The sequence below is a fragment of the Schistocerca cancellata genome, chromosome 2 (assembly GCF_023864275.1).
Source record: "Schistocerca cancellata isolate TAMUIC-IGC-003103 chromosome 2, iqSchCanc2.1, whole genome shotgun sequence".
In the NCBI taxonomy this organism is placed as follows: Eukaryota; Metazoa; Arthropoda; class Insecta; order Orthoptera; family Acrididae; genus Schistocerca; species Schistocerca cancellata.
In genome coordinates this window covers 77,671,596-77,684,979 of record NC_064627.1, presented here as the reverse complement: position 1 = coordinate 77,684,979, position 13,384 = coordinate 77,671,596, and the positions used below count along the sequence as shown (strand labels likewise).

Sequence of the window (13,384 nt, the reverse complement as noted above, 5' to 3'; positions counted from 1 at the left end):
CCCACCATACTTGCTCCGGACACTGCTAGAGGGCTGTACAAGCAATGATCACACGCACGGCACAGCGGACACACCAGGAACCGCGGTGTTGGCCGTCGAATGGCGCTAGCTGCGCAGCATTTGTGCACCGCCGCCGTCAGTGTCAGCCATTTTGCCGTGGCATACGGAGCTCCATCGCAGTCTTCAACACTGGTAGCATGCCGCGACAGCGTGGACGTGAACCGTATGTGCAGTTGACGGACTTTGAGCGAGGGCGTATAGTGGGCATGCGGGAGGCCGGGTGGACGTACCGCCGAATTGCTCAACACGTGGGGCGTGAGGTCTCCACAGTACATCGATGATGTCGCCAGTGGTCGGCGGAAGGTGCACGTGCCCGTCGACCTGGGACCGGACCGCAGCGACACACGGATGCACGCCAAGACCGTAGGATCCTACGCAGTGCCGTAGGGGACCGTACCGCCACTTCCCAGCAAATTAGGGACACTGTTGCTCCTGGGGTATCGGCGAGGACCATTCGGAACCGTCTCCATGAAGCTGGGCTACGGTCCCGCACACCGTTAGGCCGTCTTCCGCTCACGCTCCAACATCGTGCAGCCCGCCTCCAGTGGTGTCGCGACAGGCGTGAATGGAGGGACGAATGGAGACGTGTCGTCTTTAGCGATGAGAGTCGCTTCTGCCTTGGTGCCAATGATGGTCGTATGCGTGTTTGGCGCCGTGCAGGTGAGCGCCACAATCAGGACTGCATACGACCGAGGCACACAGGGCCAACACCCGGCATCATGGTGTGGGGAGCGATCTCCTACACTGGCCGTACACCACTGGTGATCGTCGAGGGGACACTGAATAGTGCACGGTACATCCAAACCGTCATCGAACCCATCGTTCTACCATTCCTAGACCGGCAAGGGAACTTGCTGTTCCAACAGGACAATGCACGTCCGCATGTATCCCGTGCCACCCAACGTGCTCTAGAAGGTGTAAGTCAACTACCCTGGCCAGCAAGATCTCCGGATCTGTCCCCCATTGAGCATGTTTGGGACTGGATGAAGCGTCGTCTCACGCGGTCTGCACGTCCAGCACGAACGCTGGTCCAACTGAGGCGCCAGGTGGAAATGGCATGGCAAGCCGTTCCACAGGACTACATCCAGCATCTCTACGATCGTCTCCATGGGAGAATAGCAGCCTGCATTGCTGCGAAAGGTGGATATACACTGTACTAGTGCCGACATTGTGCATGCTCTGTTGCCTGTGTCTATGTGCCTGTGGTTTTCTGTCAGTGTGATCATGTGATGTATCTGACCCCAGGAATGTGTCAATAAAGTTTCCCCTTCCTGGGACAATGAATTCACGGTGTTCTTATTTCAATTTCCAGGAGTGTATATATATATATATAGTTAAGGCTCACCGACCACTCGACCATCTTCTTCTTCTGTGCGGATGCACAACAAGAGCCCGATCTCTTACGGGAATCGGCAACGCGCCGCGAGTAATGAGTATAATGGGCGGAGGCACTACGAATGTAGTGCGCGACAATACGTTGAGAATGTGAGTTTCGCGGAAGGCGTACCAGGGATAAACCCTGCTGTCTGTGTCCTCGGTGGCTCAAATGGATAGAGCGTCTGCCATGTAAGCAGGAGATCCCGGGTTCGAGTCCCGGTCGGGGCACTCATTTTCATCTGTCCCCGTTGATGTATGTCAACGCCTGTAAGCAGCTAGGGGTTGTCATTTCATTGTAATGCTATTGTACTTCATTGCTGGCGGCGGTGGTCACGGGTATATGTGGTCTCAATGAAACGTCCCCTTAGAACAATTGTACAAGACTGTGCTTAAACTGACACACAATATTTTTAGCGCAACGCAATCTGACTTTCAAAAATCCCTACAAAAGAATGGCCGTGACTAACATTAACCTATACCTTTCACAAATCACTTACCTTACAAAAATCTTCGTTACTCAAGCTACAGCAATACAGCGAGCGCCACTACTGCCAGCTAAATAAAAGATTCAAACTACAGAAGGCACTAACTACTGATAGGCATAGTTAGCAAATGAAAGATTTTGATAGAGAACAAACAATGTATTTACCTTAATATCATAATATACATAACAGTTCATAATATCCATTCTGTACTCAAAAATCCGCCATCTCATTTCCCCACATCCACCACTGCTGGCGGCTCGCCTCCAACTGCGCAACGCTACGCGCTTTTCACATCCAGCTGCCGCTGCCCAACACTACAATGGCAGACAACAATGCAAACTAGCCACAGACTGCACACAGCACAGCCAGTGATTTTGATATAGAGCGCTACGTAACGTTGCCAATAAGAAAACATAAACAGCCTACTTACACAAAGAAAACATAAACAGCCTACTTACATAAAGAAAACATAAACAGCCTACATAAACAGCCTACTTACATAAAGAAAACATAAACAGCCTACTTACATAGAGAAAACATAAACAGCCTACTTACATCAAGAACACCGGGCTCTGGACGGCCATGTCGCGTTACCGTGAGGGTAGATCATCGTGTTCGGCTTATGGCTCTGGTACTTCGTACTACATCTGCAACTGCAATTCGAGCAGTAGTTGGTACCACAGTGACTCAACAGACTGCTACAAATCCATTTAGTGCAAGGACAGCTTCTGGCCAGACACCCTGTAGCGTGCATTCACCAAATCACCTCCAATTGCTATTTCCGCGGTGTCAAGCGAGAACTCATCGGAGAACAGGGTAGAGATCTGGTTCTTCCTCGGTGCCAGTGATGGTTGTGTGTTGGTTAGGGGGAGGCCAGGTGAGGGCCTGCAACAACCTGTTTCCGTGCTGGACCAGCACCTTGCGTTATGCTGTGGGGTGCGATCTCGTATGACAGCAGGATCGCTCTCGTGCTTGTCTCAAACACCCTGGCTGCAAATTAGTAAGTCGGTCCGCTGATTCGAGCTGTTGTGCTGCCATTCACGAACAGCATTCCAGGGGGAGTTTTACAACAGAATAACGCTGGCCCACATATCGCTGTTGGAGCATAAAAAGCTCTGCAGAGTGTCGACATGTTGCCTTGGCCTGCTAGACCACCAAATCTAGCCCAAGTCGACCACATACGCGCCATCATCCGACGGCAAATCGAGCTTCATCCACAACCAGCATTACCAACAGTTTCTTTATTGACCGACCAAGTGGAACAGCCGGAAGTCCATCCCACAAGCTGAGATGGTTTTGTCGATTCGAGTCCAATGATTTATGGCCTGTACTCCTTATCTCCCTGACCTATCACCCTTATCAGTGATCTATATCCCCCTTTACCTTGCCCATCTACTCTGTTCAATCATCCTTATCTCCTCTGTCACCCTTATGAATGATGTATGGCCCTCCTCCTCCCTCTCCCCTCTCCCTGCCACACCCATGTCCCCCACTCAAGTGCAGTTATCCTACTGGTTGAGGGATACTATCACAGCGGCATAAAAAGGAAGTCACAAGATGGCAGTCACTATTACATTACAATCCAAGATGGCGGTCGTAGATGGTGGTCCTGGGAAATACGCATGTAGCCTGCAGTGTTGCCTGTCGAAAATAGTTTTTTCAATTTCCATAGCACTACACAGTCTCCACTACGCTCAGCATCTGCACCGACCATCAAGCCATCAGCATTGCATAGTGCATCTTGTACACCGCAACATAAATCAAGTCTGCACACAAAATTGTTTCTAGACTCTGAAATTCCACTAGTTTTAACATCTACACCAATCATTGAGAAAGAGCTAAGTCATTTCAGAATTCCGTTGTGCACCATTACTTATAAACTGATTGCCGGCGGATTTTAACGTGTAAATGTAGGCATAGCACCAGATAGTGCCCACAAACTAATAATAAAAATCGGGGATGGTAGTCATAGTGGTGAAGTGCAGTTTCCTGGTGTGGGACTATCTGTGTAGCATGATGAATTACTTTCAGGACCTAATGACGACAGAGTATCGCCCATCTCATACTCCTATAGGTCTAGCAACGAGATGTGCACCAACTAGAAAGTTAACATCTGGAGAATCTTTGCAACACATTTTTTTCTATCATTCATTATTGTCGACGTATGTAGTCTATACAGCGCATTATGGATTGACATAAACAGGCTGAGATGTTGGCAACTGTGTGTCTAGGCAGTACCTGACGATAATGTGAGTTTTGTGTGTGAAGGTATTGCACATGAGAAGTTACTGTACATCAACGTACAGAATCATATATTCATGCAGAACTAATGACTCCTACAGTTACTCCCGTAATTACTAAACTCGCACAAGCAGAATTTACAGACGGAATACCTAAGCGTATTGTTGCTACTATTGGTTTGATAGAATATGGAGCGTATTTAAGGCGTAAAGAGCTGTATTGGAATATATTGCTGTGCGATTCATGTAGAGAGAAAAATAGGACAGCATTTTAAAGATAGCGGTTTATATCCCACAGTTAATCATCATCATCATCATTTAAGACTGATTATGCCTTTCAGCGTTCAGTCTGGAGCATAGTCCCCCTTATAAAATTCCACCATGATCCCCTATTCAGTGCTAACATTGGTGCCTCTTCTGATGTTAAACCTATTACTTCAAAATCATTCTTAACCGAATCCAAGTACCTTCTCCTTGGTCTACCCCGACACCTCCTACCCTCTACCGCTAAACCCATGAGTCTCTTGGGTAACCTTGCTTCTCCCATGCGTGTAAGATGAGCCCACCATCTAAGCCTGTTCGCCCTGACTACTACATCTATAGAGTTCATTCCCAGTTTTTCTTTGATTTCCTCATTGTGGACACCCTCCTGCCATTGTTCCCATCTACTAGTACTTGCAATCATCCTAGCTACTTTCATATCCGTAACCTCAACCTTGTTGATAAGGTAACCCGAATCCACCCAGCTCTCGCTCCCATACAACAAAGCTGGTCGAAAGATTGAACGGTGCACAGATAACTTAGTCTTGGTACTGACTTCCTTCTTGCAGAAGAGAGTAGATCCTAGCTGAGCGCTCACTGCATTAGTTTTGCTACACCTCGCTTCCAGTTCTTTCACTATGTTGCCATCCTGTGAGAATATGCATCCTAAGTTCTTGAAACCGTCCACCTGTTCTAACTTTGTTCCTCCTATTTGGCATTCAATCCGTTTATATCTCTTTCCCACAGTTAATACAATAGGAAAAATGTTTATTAATCCTGTCATGGTTGAAATTTATTTTGCATATGTTTGAAAAATAAAAGGTCAAAAACTGTCCTCCTTTGTCAGAGTGAGTACTAGCAAATAATTTTTAAGCCAACCTACTTTGAAAATCTGTTTAATGGGACACATACGTCCCACGAACCTAACTAAACCTATGTTTTCATGTGAACGTAGGATTTTCAGAGCTAAATTCTTAATTTTAGCACGATTTGATCACGATGGCCATTATGGAATAAAGTATAAGAGTCAATAACAAAACACATTTATTCTCCTAGCAACGAAAAGCATGAAATATTATTCACTAGTTTTCAACATAACATTTGAAGACTGCTTTGATATGTATGCCACAGTCCATTTTTTTCTGCATTCTATGACGTTTCCTGGAGCATATAGTACAAACATATTATGTAAAAGCAGCACAATTAATGATGTGCTTTTTGATGTTCCAAAACAATATATGTGATGTATCCTAAAACACAATGAGCTACTTCAGACATTCTTGGAATGGAGAAGATGGGGATTTTATCTGATTTTCGTGAACCGGACACACTACAAACATATGCTGCCCCATTTGATCACTCGCAGATTACCATATATTCCGGAGTATTTTTGTCCAAGTTCCGGAAGTAACTCACTACTTGCTAGCACTAGGCGCATATGAGACACAGAAGTCCCAACGCTCAAAACTGCGTGTTGCTTTAGTGGTACATACTGTATGTATCCCATCAACCACGAAAGGGTTAATAGTGTATAATAACTATATGAAAATATATAAAATCAATATTTTTACATGTTTCAATGTGCTTCAATCCGTCAGATATATTTCCCGTAACACTTAACAGTTCACTTGTAGCAGAGAGACTCCTAGTAGTACATAAATTTGCAAGTAATCAGAATTTACTGTGCCTTGCGTCCCCGCCTTGCGCTCATTTGAAACATCTCACCATCCCACGTTCGGAGCGCTGTCTGTCACTCTGACGCTGCCTGGCGCTGTTTTGGCGACCCCGCGCGTGCAGCGGCCGGAGAGTGTACGAACCTTCACTTGCGGAACGCTGGTAGCTAGCTGGTAGTCTTGGCCGCCTCTCGCGGTCGCCATCAAGTTCTCGTTGTTGTCTCGTCGGACATCAGTGGTGTATTAAGATGTTCTTGTGATGACATGATATCACAACGTTATGGCGAATTTAGAGGGCTTGTGTGCCGTTTAGTATTCTTATTACGAGATACGGTTAGCTAAGTGCTTGTTCAGTTCTCCAGTCGTGCCTCTCACCTGTCGGTGTCTGCAGTGTTCAGTTGGATTTTATTGTCTTTTAATGTCCGCTGAACTAAGAGACTGTTTAGTCGAGACTGTTGTGCATTGGCTGAACAATGCGTGACAGAGTGGAAGTGATTTTGAATTGTTCTGTCTGCTGTCACACTATTTTGAAATGTGGAAGTACTCTTTAGCTTCGGTTAGATTCTACCATCACCCGATTAGAGATGTTTCCGGTGGCTGGTAACTCAAAAAAATGTTCAAAAAAAATGGCTCAAATGGCCCTGAGCACTATGCGACTTAACTTCTGAGGTCATCAGTCGCCTAGAACTTAGAACTAATTAAACCTAACTAACCTAAGGACAGCACACACATCCATGCCCGAGGCAGGATTCGAACCTGCGACCGTAGCGGTCACGCGGTTCCAGACTGAAGCGCCTTTAACCGCACGGCCACACCGGCCGGCTAATGTTCAAATGTGTGTGAAATCTTATGGGACTTAACTGATAAGGTCATCAGTTCCTAAGCTTACACACTACGTAACCTAAATTATCCTAAGGACAAACACACACACCCATGCGCGAGGGAGTACTCGAATCTCCGCCGGGACCAGCCGCACAGTCCATGACTGCAGCGCCTAAGACCGCTCGGATAATCCCGCGCGGCGCTGGTAACTCATATACCATTGTGGATATGCTTTTTTAAGAAGAGTAAAAGGCTTGTGTGTTCTTGGCTTATTTTGTGTCGTGCCTTCTGGAATCTGGTATAGCTCCTTGAGGAGTGGTTCCGCTGTGACGTGCGAACAAGGATTAGCTAAATGTGTCGGGTACGTGATGGTAGTCCAATGGAGAGAATTTGTCCTATGGTAAACACCCACAAGTTGTTGTTAGATCGAATTTGTGGCAAGTGTCAGCGGCATGTGTGCTCCTAGTTTGTTGGGATCGCGCGGTAGGGAATCGATTATAGCTCCACTGTGAGTGTTTCAAATGTTGACGTGTGATTGATAATGAGGCATACATGCCGTGTGTATTTGCTAGTTCAACCACGTGAAAGGCAGTGTATAATTTGGCTGTCTTTTGTGTTGCACTACCTTGTGTTAAGACCATGTAGCTACTGTTTGAAATCTGGATGACTTCTTAGTGGTACGAGACGAGTAGTGTTTACTGGCGAGGAAACAGTTTGCACGTTTCCGAGAGGGTGACGCTGTATGCGGTACCAGTCGCTAAATTGGAACTGGCGTCCCCTTAGTGCCGTGTTCTGTTGGACATGTTTGTGACAGCTGTCTGACACAATACTATGTTTGTTACGTTTTATTTTAGCCTGGTATGATAGTATGATCTTGTTGGCCCTCCCTGTACGTACGTCGGCATGTTCAATGGTGTCGCCGTTGTGTTTCCTGTTATCGATTTCGTTTGTTCCCGTTGTAATTTTGCTATGACTTATCTATGATGGGCACGTGGTCTCAGAATTACTGTTTTGCATTTTGAGTGCTTTTAAAAAATGCGAAAGCCTTGTGACTCGTGAAAACCTTTCACGCTTGTCCATGTTCTTTGTTGTGGGCGGCTCCATAATTACTTAGTTGGTCTCGTGTGGTACTCAAAGGGCAACGTGCTTGCGTTAGTTGTCTCCGTCGTCCACTTCAGTGTGGTAGTTCTTAAGTTTCTTTTGTGAAGCCTAGACTCTCACCTGGTGGTGATCGAGTGGTCTAGGGAGCACCTTTCTATTATAGAGAGTTTGATTTTTTTGTTACGGCTAGTGCCTGCTTAGTTATAGGGACGTTACGACCGCGCCTTAAGCTGAAGACGCGACTTAAGTTACGGCTCATTCCCGTAACAAGCTATAGTTTATTATAATAGCAACTGACACAGTCCTAAATGGCGCCAAGCTAAGTAAGATATCTATTTTGAGTTCAATAGTTTGAGGAACAGTGGACGAGGTTGACAGCGGTGCCGGCATCTCGTGGTCGTGCGGTAGCGTACTCGCTTCCCACGCCCGGGTTCCCGGGTTCGATTCCCAGCGGGATCAGGGATTTTATCTGCCTCGTGATGGCTGGGTGTTGTGTGCTGTCCTTAGGTTAGTTAGGTTTAAGTAGTTCTAAGTTCTAGGGGACTGATGTTAAGTACCATAGTGCTCAGAGCCATTGACAGCGGCCACTGTTTGTTATGTGTACTAATTTGGGTTACTAAGTGGACACGTAGAGTAAAAGTTACGTTTTCAAATGACGGTGAATGCTCATTACTGTACATTTTAATTTTCAAAATTTACTGTGACAAGATTTTCTTTAACTAATTACCGGTTTAGTTTCATGGCAATGCGACACGGAATAATACATATGAAGAAGTAAGAACTTATTAAACAATGGAATATGCGAATGCCGGCTTCCTCGGCGAATTTCGATGATGAACTATTCTTGAGATATCAGCCGAGTCAAGGCTTCGTTCTGCAGCAACATTGCGACAAGTGTTCTAATCGTCATCCGTTTTCCTTATGTTGCTGACATCACAACTTGTAAAGATTTTCCGATTAAATTTTATGCCAATGGTAATGTTCTCCTCCTCTACGCTTTTTTTTTTGTCATTGTACAGTGGTGTTGTGACTTGTTGCGTGCCCCGTCTCTTATTCAGTTCTGTTACCGAGCAAGTGTGTCCAGCATCTTTGCCACAGATGCCCTGCCAGTGGGGTCCTTGCTTCTAGCAGCTAATTCACTGAGTAGAAAGCGGGCGTCAAAATGGGCACCGCATCCAGCAAATTGTTGATGTGGTTTTAGAACGGCTCAGAGCACTATGGGACTTAACATCTGAGGTCATCAGTCCCCTAGAACTTAGAACTACTTAGGCCTAACTAACCTAAGGACATAACAGACATCCATGCCCGAGGCAGGATTCGAACCTGCGACCGCGGTTCCAGACTGCAGCGCCTACAAACGCTCGGCCACTTCGGCCGGCGTGGTTTTAGAAAAGTGGAAGTAAAGGAAAAAGATTTTTTTTTTTAAATTTGTCATTGCTGACCATTATCACTCGCAAATACCCATCTCTTCACTCCCCATTCACACGTTCTTTGCTCATTCCGCTTACCAGACTTTCTAAGATCATGTGTGCAGCACTGATTCATTACTGGGACGTTACCAAACATACTACAAAACGCATGGCCTATTAATTTGAACATTTGAAAATACTTCGTAATAGGTAATAATCAGATGCGGTGTACAGTTCTTGATCAAAAGTGTGTGTGTGTGTGCTGATACAGTGTGCTTAATCCCAATCCCCTCTGTGGTATCAAGTTTCCCCAGAGCATGTTGGCCGATGATGACGCTCCGTCCTTAAGATACTGTCCATAAACTCTCTGACCGCAAGGACGACAGAGGTTAAACACTGTGATCAAACCACACAAAAACTGTGCACATCAACTGATAGTCCAATATATAATATTCCTTAGTGCTTGAATAAATTAACTACGCGACCTGTAGGGTCCGCAGCATCCCGATACTTAAATACTGCTACATATATGCCCTTACAATGTACGATGTGTGATATTGCCTACTCTGTTTTTCTTCGGCAACCACCTCCTTCGCATTCGTAATCCCATATAGACGTGCTACCAGCTGGCTCGGGGCACTCTTCTGGTTAGCCCTGTGCCATGCGCGGTTTTATCAGTTCCAAACCCGGCTGCCTGAGAAATATCCTTCTTCAAATATCTAGTTCTGTTTTCTTTGTGTGCTACAAATTCATTTATACCAGCAATGTTCAAAATGGCATAAAACGTGCACAATGGGATGCAACTGGTTTGCCTTCCAGCGTTGTTTTGAACACATGGCATCAACAACATCCATTCCATTCCTATTTGTTGAATTTTAGAACGTAATAGTCGCTGACATCTTCAGCGATTTTTTTATATGAGTTGACGACAGCAATATTACACATTCTTTTATGTCATTATGAAGGAAGAGTTCCTAAAATACAACTGACTGAAATTATTTCGAAATAAATTCGCTAAATGCCAATAACTTGGCTTGAGCTGAAGTAGGTGTAGACGGACCAACTACTGGTGCCATATGACAATTTGATTCGCACTGAGACTCCAACTCAGATTACCCGCTTATCGCGAACAGTTGCCTTAACCACTAGGCTATCCCTGCACGTGTCCGAGACCGACCCAAACTTCCATATGTTATAGGGATGCAGACAGTGTGACACACGAAAATTTCGGTCTGTCCGGGATGCGTGAATACTAGAAACTGGATGCGAACCCTTTCAGGTTGTTTAGCGGGTAGCTCAGTCCCATGGTTACAAGTACCTGTTATCTTCATTGAAATTCTATCTTCACATTTTGTGGTAGAGCAGTGGTTAATGCAACTGTTTGTGATATGCGAGAAGGGGTTCGATTCTTGGTCTGTCACAAATTTTTATATTTCACCGACAGGTAGTACATCTATACATACCACAGTTGATGCCACGTTATTCGCATTTAGCATATTTATTTCGAAGATATACAGTTTTCTTTAATACATTTAACACAAATGTGAAATTGTCCTCAAATTCGAAAATGAATGAATGTATTAAATTTCTTAATTTTTGTGAACAAGAATTCCAAGAGAATTTCTCGTTCTCACGAGTACCAGCTTAATATCTGTGAAAAGTTTTCTAGCAAGACCGTAGCTTTTGAACCAACTGTCAAGGGTAATATTCGTCCCTGTTCCGTTCACTGACTGCGTTGTTCACTTGGGAAAGATCTAGAGGACTTTTATCCGATGCACTACCTGTTCTGAAGGAACATGCTTTCGGAAAGAGCAGTTCCCGGAAAATATAGTAACATTTCATCAACTGGAAGGTATTAACTTGTGTAATGGCTTATGTAGTTTCTTTGGGAATCCCTGCGTAGCATCAGGGGTAGGGGCAAGCTTATTACTTTTTTACGTTCGTCTCTTATGTAAATAGTATCTGACGCATCTTACACGAAATCATTGCGGTGTGCGGTGACATATTTGGGGGGGGGGGGAGGGGGAGAAGACTTCTCTCCCTGAGTCACAAGTGCCCTGAATTTTGCCAATATTCATTTTGCCTCCATGAATAACGCCAGAAATGTGCAAAAACCCAAAAACGTCTTGAAGTCCTCAAGTTACTAGCAGTATTTTGGCCACTTTTATGAAGGGGTCGCAACCAATCACACTAGGTAATAGAGAATCTCAAATAGATTCCTTCATGACTTAATGGACGCCACCAAGCCATTTTTATTGTACGCCGTCAGTATGTCAAGAAAAGTGGAAAAGCAGAGAAAGCTCTGAGGGCTTACTTGTAGGTATATCTTGCGCATATTTTTAAAATACGCCGACCCTTCTAGGGCTAACCTGGTAACGAGTTAGTGGGTCAGATATAAAACTGTTACTTTGACACTGAAAGCCAATCTCAAGACTAATATCATATTTCAGGAAAGTCTGATTCTGGTTAATTCAGTACGCTGAAATTTGTTTCCTGTAAATCTGCAGCAGTAGGAATGACAATTTTAGACACTACTTGTAGTTTTAAAATTTATGCTCACAGATTGTTTGGCATATGGGGTTACCCCGAAAGTAGCAGGTCTCACATTCCATGTCTTATTAAAAAGGAAAGTGACATTCCTTGCAGAAGAATTATCAGGAGAAATTGCTCGTAATTGATGGCACAGAGAGGAAAAACAACACATGCTCGAAATCGAAATATAACTTCTAACACAGAGAGCAAAAAGTCTGAAACTATTTTCGAATAAAAAATTATGCATTTATGATTACTGCGCCTGTTAAACAATACTGACAAAGCGACTGTTGAATATATAATTCAGTCCAACTACAACCACAGTCTCCACTACATAATAAATGTGAATTCCTGTTACCAGCAGCAGTCGCTAAGTAGCTCATACGTGAGGCTGAATAGAGCCGTGCTTAGCTTTGCGTCATTTCAGAAAATAGAGGACAGCAGAGAGCAAGTCAGGGCTGTCTGCGCATCGCCGTGCTAGTGTTAACACGCTGACGAGAATGCAACTGATTTACAGTGGTTGTGCAGATTCCCTCTGGTTTTACTGTTGTACACGTCTATATTAGACAGGGAATCCCTTATTCCTCCTGGTTTGCACCTATTACTTGTTATTGAGACACGTCTTCCGGACATGGCAATGGCGGTAAGGCTAAGGCCAAAGCCACTAGGCAGAATTTAAAGGCTCCTGAGGAAGTGAAATTATGCTGAGAATGGGTGCAGATCCTCTAGTTTGCCTCGGAGCTTTTATGGATTATTCGGCTGCTGGAGTTATCTGGTAATACTGCAAGAGACAACAGGAATAGTTCTAAGGCATCTGCAGTTAGCGGTTAAAAATGACGAAGCATAGAATAAACTGTTGCGTGGTGTCACGGTTGCACTAGGATGGGCTTTACCTAGCACTCAAACAATTGTTTTACCTAACAGACAGAACAGGTACCGGCTGCTGGAAGAACGAATGAATCGTCAAAGACACAGAACTCCCAGGAGTCCTGAATCTGATTTAGGTTTATATTTATGTTGGCTGTCAAATTTAGGTCTTCTGTGTTTATTTTCGTGAAAAACCTTCAATTTGAGATTTCATAAACTGCAGATGAAATTTTTTCGTGTTTCACTCGTGTTATTTGTTAATCGTGTGTCATCCTGCCTGTTTTTCTTGTATTAACAATGTTAAATGCGATTTAACATTGTATTTGTAATATTCTTAATGACAACTTTCATCTCAATGAATCCTTATACCTATTCTGTCGTGTAACATGCATAGGCATCATGAGAAACTGACTTGTTCTGAAAATAAAAAGCCAAAACTTGGACAAAGTGTTAAAATGTTTAGCATCGCCGTATTTTGGTCACAGGGCCCTGTGTTCTATTCTCTGCCAGGTTAGAGTTTTTTTCGTTCGAGGATAGGATGTTTGTGTTGTCGAACC

General features: G+C 44.4%; 1 non-coding gene across 1 annotated transcript; it reads left to right on the top strand.

Annotated features, from left to right (window-relative positions):
- The first annotated feature begins 1,591 nt into the window (after window positions 1-1,591).
- On the top strand, window positions 1,592-1,665 carry Trnat-ugu (transfer RNA threonine (anticodon UGU)). The gene has a single exon. It is a non-coding gene; the product is annotated as a tRNA-Thr (tRNA).
- Window positions 1,666-13,384: the final 11,719 nt, after the last annotated feature.